The sequence below is a fragment of the Osmia lignaria genome, unplaced genomic scaffold, assembly GCF_051020975.1.
Source record: "Osmia lignaria lignaria isolate PbOS001 unplaced genomic scaffold, iyOsmLign1 scaffold0012, whole genome shotgun sequence".
Classification (NCBI taxonomy): Eukaryota; Metazoa; Arthropoda; class Insecta; order Hymenoptera; family Megachilidae; genus Osmia; species Osmia lignaria.
This window is the reverse complement of record NW_027478166.1, coordinates 6,566,276-6,572,275: the sequence shown is the minus strand read 5'-3', so window position 1 is coordinate 6,572,275 and position 6,000 is coordinate 6,566,276.

Here is a 6,000-nt window from a genome sequence, read left to right as displayed (position 1 = left end):
ATTTTGCCATAGCTCGCTTCGTTTCCGAGATATTTGCACATTTATCTGAAGGGAAGCGGCCTAACGGACATATTTCGAGATATTTCTTCTTCTTGGTGTTCTTCTTCTGCACAGCTAAGCTGGAAGTGGCATTTGCGGCTCGCACTAGTGCAGAGTTATCTCAAAGAAAGGGGCCACGGTGTTTCTGTATCTCTATTATGTTGGTGCGGCTTCGGAACTTTTAAATATCTCGATATATCTCGAAAACTACGCTTCTGATCAAAAAATATCATAGCACATAAATTGTAGGAAACATAATTCTCTACAAAAAACGTCTCTTAACATTTTGCCAGAGCTCGCTTCGTTTCAGAGATATTTGCAGATTTATCTCAAGGGAAGGGGCCTGACGGACATATTTCGAGATATTTCTTCTTCTTGTTGTTCTTCTTCTGCACAGCTAAGCTGGAAGTGGCATTTGCGGCTCGCACTAGTGCAGAGTTATCTCAAAGAAAGGGGCCACGGTGTTTCTGTATCTCTATTATGTTGGTGCGGCTTCGGAACTTTTAAATATCTCGATATATCTCGAAAACTACGCTTCTGATCAAAAAATATCATAGAACATAAATTGTAGGAAACATAATTCTGTACAAAAAACGTCTCTTAACATTTTGCCATAGCTCGCTTCGTTTCCGAGATATTTGCAGATTTATCTCAAGGGAAGGGGCCTGACGGACATATTTCGAGATATTTCTTCTTCTTGTTGTTCTTCCTCTGCACAGCTAAGCTGGAAGTGGCAATTGCGGCTCGCACTAGTGCAGAGTTATCTCAAAGAAAGGGGCCACGGTGTTTCTGTATCTCTATTATGTTGGTGCGGCTTCGGAACTTTTAAATATCTTGATATATCTCGAGAACTACGCATCTGATCAAAAAATATCATAGAACATAAAAAGTAGGAAACTTAATTCTCTACAAAAAAGGTCTCTTAACATTTTGCCATAGCTCGCTTGGTTTCCGAGATATTTGCAGATTTATCTCAAGGGAAGGGGCCTGACGGACATATTTCGAGATATTTCTTCTTCTTGTTGTCCTTCTTCTGCACAGCTAAGCTGGAAGTGGCATTTGCGGCTCGCACTAGTGCAGAGTTATCTCAAAGAAAGGGGCAACGTTGTTTCTGTATCTCTATTATGTTGGTGCGGCTTCGGAACTTTTAAATATCTCGATATATCTCGAAAACTACGCTTCTGATCAAAAAACATCATAGAACACAAATTGTAGGAAACATAATTCTCTACAAAAAACGTCTCTTAACATTTTGCCATAGCTCGTTTCGTTTCCGAGATATTTGCAGATTTATCTCAAGGGAAGGGGCCTGACGGACATATTTCGAGATATTTCTTCTTCTTGTTGTTCTTCTTCTGCATAGCTAAGCTGGAAGTGGCATTTGCGGCTCGCACTAGTGCAGAGTTATCTCAAAGAAAGGGGCCACGGTGTTTCTGTATCTCTATTATGTTGGTGCGGCTTCGGAACTGTTAAATATCTTGATATATCTCGAGAACTACGCATCTGATCAAAAAATATCATAGAACATAAAAAGTAGGAAACTTAATTCTCTACAAAAAAGGTCTCTGAACATTTTGCCATAGCTCGCTTCGTTTCCGAGATATTTGCAGATTTATCTCAAGGGAAGGGGCCTAACGGACATATTTCGAGATATTTCTTCTTCTTGTTGTTCTTCTTCTGCACAGCTAAACTGGAAGTGGCATTTCCAGCTCGCAATAGTGCAGAGTTATCTCAAAGAGAGGGGCCACGGTGTTTCTGTATCTCTATTATGTTGGTGCGGCTTCGGAACTTTTAAATATCTTGATATATCTCGAGAACTACGCATCTGATCAAAAAATATCATAGAACATAAAAAGTAGGAAACTTAATTCTCTACAAAAAAGGTCTCTTAACATTTTGCCATAGCTCGCTTCGTTTCCGAGATATTTGCAGATTTATCTCAAGTGAAGGGGCCTGACGGACATATTTCGAGATATTTCTTCTTCTTGTTGTCCTTCTTCTGCACAGCTAAGCTGGAAGTGGCATTTGCGGCTCGCACCAGTGCAGAGTTATCTCAAAGAAAGGGGCCACGTTGTTTCTGTATCTCTATTATGTTGGTGCGGTTTCGGAACTTTTAAATATCTCGATATATCTCGAAAACTACGCTTCTGATCAAAAAACATCATAGAACATAAATTGTAGGAGACATAATTCTCTACAAAAAACGTGTCTTAACATTTTGCCATAGCTCGCTTCGTTTCCGAGATATTTGCAGATTCAGTTCAAAGGAACGGGCCTGACGGACATATTTCGAGATATTTCTTCTTCTTGTTGTTCTTCCTCTGCACAGCTAAGCTGGAAGTGGCATTTGCAGCTCGCAATAGTGCAGAGTTATCTCAAAGAAAGAGGCCACGGTGTTTCTGTACCTCTATTATGTTGGTGCAGCTTCGGAACTTTTAAATATCTTGATATATCTCGAGAACTACGCATCTGATCAAAAAATATCATAGAACATAAAAAGTAGGAAACTTAATTCTCTACAAAAAACGTCTCTTAACATTTTGCCATAGCTCGCTTCGTTTCAGAGATATTTGCAGATTTATCTCAAGGGAAGGGGCCTGACGGACATATTTCGAGATATTTCTTCTTCTTGTTGTTCTTCTTCTGCACAGCTAAGCTGGAAGTGGCATTTGCGGCTCGCACTAGTGCAGAGTTATCTCAAAGAAAGGGGCCACGGTGTTTCTGTATCTCTATTATGTTGGTGCGGCTTCGGAACTTTTAAATATCTCGATATATCTCGAAAACTACGCTTTTGATCAAAAAATATCATAGCACATAAATTGTAGGAAACATAATTCTCTACAAAAAACGTCTCTTAACATTTTGCCATAGCTCGCTTCGTTTCCGAGATATGTGCAGATTCAGCTCAAAGGAACGGGCCTGACGGACATATTTCGAGATACTTCTTCTTCTTGTTCTTCTTCCTCTGCACAGCTAAGCTGGACGTGGCATTTGCAGCTCGCAATAGTGCAGAGTTATCTCAAAGAAAGGGGCCACGGTGTTTCTGTATCTCTATTATGTTGGTGCGGCTTCGGAACTTTTAAATATCTTGATATATCTCGAGAACTACGCATCTGATCAAAAAATATCATAGAACATAAAAAGTAGGAAACTTAATTCTCTACAAAAAAGGTCTCTTAACATTTTGCCATAGCTCGCTTCGTTTCCGAGATATTTGCAGATTTATCTCAAGGGAAGGGGCCTGACGGACATATTTCGAGATATTTCTTCTTCTTGTTGTTCTTCTTCTGCACAGCTAAGCTGGAAGTGGCATTTGCGGCTCGCACTAGTGCAGAGTTGTCTCAAAGAAAGGGGCCACGGTGTTTCTGTATCTCTATTATGTTGGTGCGGCTTCGGAACTTTTAAATATCTTGATATATCTCGAGAACTACGCATCTGATCAAAAAATATCATAGAACATAAATAGTAGGAAACTTAATTCTCTACAAAAAAGGTCCCTCAACATTTTGCCATAGCTCGCTTCGTTTCCGAGATATTTGCACATTTATCTGAAGGGAAGCGGCCTAACGGACATATTTCGAGATATTTCTTCTTCTTGGTGTTCTTCTTCTGCACAGCTAAGCTGGAAGTGGCATTTGCGGCTCGCACTAGTGCAGAGTTATCTCAAAGAAAGGGGCCACGGTGTTTCTGTATCTCTATTATGTTGGTGCGGCTTCGGAACTTTTAAATATCTCGATATATCTCGAAAACTACGCTTCTGATCAAAAAATATCATAGCACATAAATTGTAGGAAACATAATTCTCTACAAAAAACGTCTCTTAACATTTTGCCAGAGCTCGCTTCGTTTCAGAGATATTTGCAGATTTATCTCAAGGGAAGGGGCCTGACGGACATATTTCGAGATATTTCTTCTTCTTGTTGTTCTTCTTCTGCACAGCTAAGCTGGAAGTGGCATTTGCGGCTCGCACTAGTGCAGAGTTATCTCAAAGAAAGGGGCCACGGTGTTTCTGTATCTCTATTATGTTGGTGCGGCTTCGGAACTTTTAAATATCTCGATATATCTCGAAAACTACGCTTCTGATCAAAAAATATCATAGAACATAAATTGTAGGAAACATAATTCTGTACAAAAAACGTCTCTTAACATTTTGCCATAGCTCGCTTCGTTTCCGAGATATTTGCAGATTTATCTCAAGGGAAGGGGCCTGACGGACATATTTCGAGATATTTCTTCTTCTTGTTGTTCTTCCTCTGCACAGCTAAGCTGGAAGTGGCAATTGCGGCTCGCACTAGTGCAGAGTTATCTCAAAGAAAGGGGCCACGGTGTTTCTGTATCTCTATTATGTTGGTGCGGCTTCGGAACTTTTAAATATCTTGATATATCTCGAGAACTACGCATCTGATCAAAAAATATCATAGAACATAAAAAGTAGGAAACTTAATTCTCTACAAAAAAGGTCTCTTAACATTTTGCCATAGCTCGCTTGGTTTCCGAGATATTTGCAGATTTATCTCAAGGGAAGGGGCCTGACGGACATATTTCGAGATATTTCTTCTTCTTGTTGTCCTTCTTCTGCACAGCTAAGCTGGAAGTGGCATTTGCGGCTCGCACTAGTGCAGAGTTATCTCAAAGAAAGGGGCCACGTTGTTTCTGTATCTCTATTATGTTGGTGCGGCTTCGGAACTTTTAAATATCTCGATATATCTCGAAAACTACGCTTCTGATCAAAAAACATCATAGAACACAAATTGTAGGAAACATAATTCTCTACAAAAAACGTCTCTTAACATTTTGCCATAGCTCGTTTCGTTTCCGAGATATTTGCAGATTTATCTCAAGGGAAGGGGCCTGACGGACATATTTCGAGATATTTCTTCTTCTTGTTGTTCTTCTTCTGCATAGCTAAGCTGGAAGTGGCATTTGCGGCTCGCACTAGTGCAGAGTTATCTCAAAGAAAGGGGCCACGGTGTTTCTGTATCTCTATTATGTTGGTGCGGCTTCGGAACTGTTAAATATCTTGATATATCTCGAGAACTACGCATCTGATCAAAAAATATCATAGAACATAAAAAGTAGGAAACTTAATTCTCTACAAAAAAGGTCTCTGAACATTTTGCCATAGCTCGCTTCGTTTCCGAGATATTTGCAGATTTATCTCAAGGGAAGGGGCCTAACGGACATATTTCGAGATATTTCTTCTTCTTGTTGTTCTTCTTCTGCACAGCTAAACTGGAAGTGGCATTTCCAGCTCGCAATAGTGCAGAGTTATCTCAAAGAGAGGGGCCACGGTGTTTCTGTATCTCTATTATGTTGGTGCGGCTTCGGAACTTTTAAATATCTTGATATATCTCGAGAACTACGCATCTGATCAAAAAATATCATAGAACATAAAAAGTAGGAAACTTAATTCTCTACAAAAAAGGTCTCTTAACATTTTGCCATAGCTCGCTTCGTTTCCGAGATATTTGCAGATTTATCTCAAGTGAAGGGGCCTGACGGACATATTTCGAGATATTTCTTCTTCTTGTTGTCCTTCTTCTGCACAGCTAAGCTGGAAGTGGCATTTGCGGCTCGCACCAGTGCAGAGTTATCTCAAAGAAAGGGGCCACGTTGTTTCTGTATCTCTATTATGTTGGTGCGGTTTCGGAACTTTTAAATATCTCGATATATCTCGAAAACTACGCTTCTGATCAAAAAACATCATAGAACATAAATTGTAGGAGACATAATTCTCTACAAAAAACGTGTCTTAACATTTTGCCATAGCTCGCTTCGTTTCCGAGATATTTGCAGATTCAGTTCAAAGGAACGGGCCTGACGGACATATTTCGAGATATTTCTTCTTCTTGTTGTTCTTCCTCTGCACAGCTAAGCTGGAAGTGGCATTTGCAGCTCGCAATAGTGCAGAGTTATCTCAAAGAAAGAGGCCACGGTGTTTCTGTACCTCTATTATGTTGG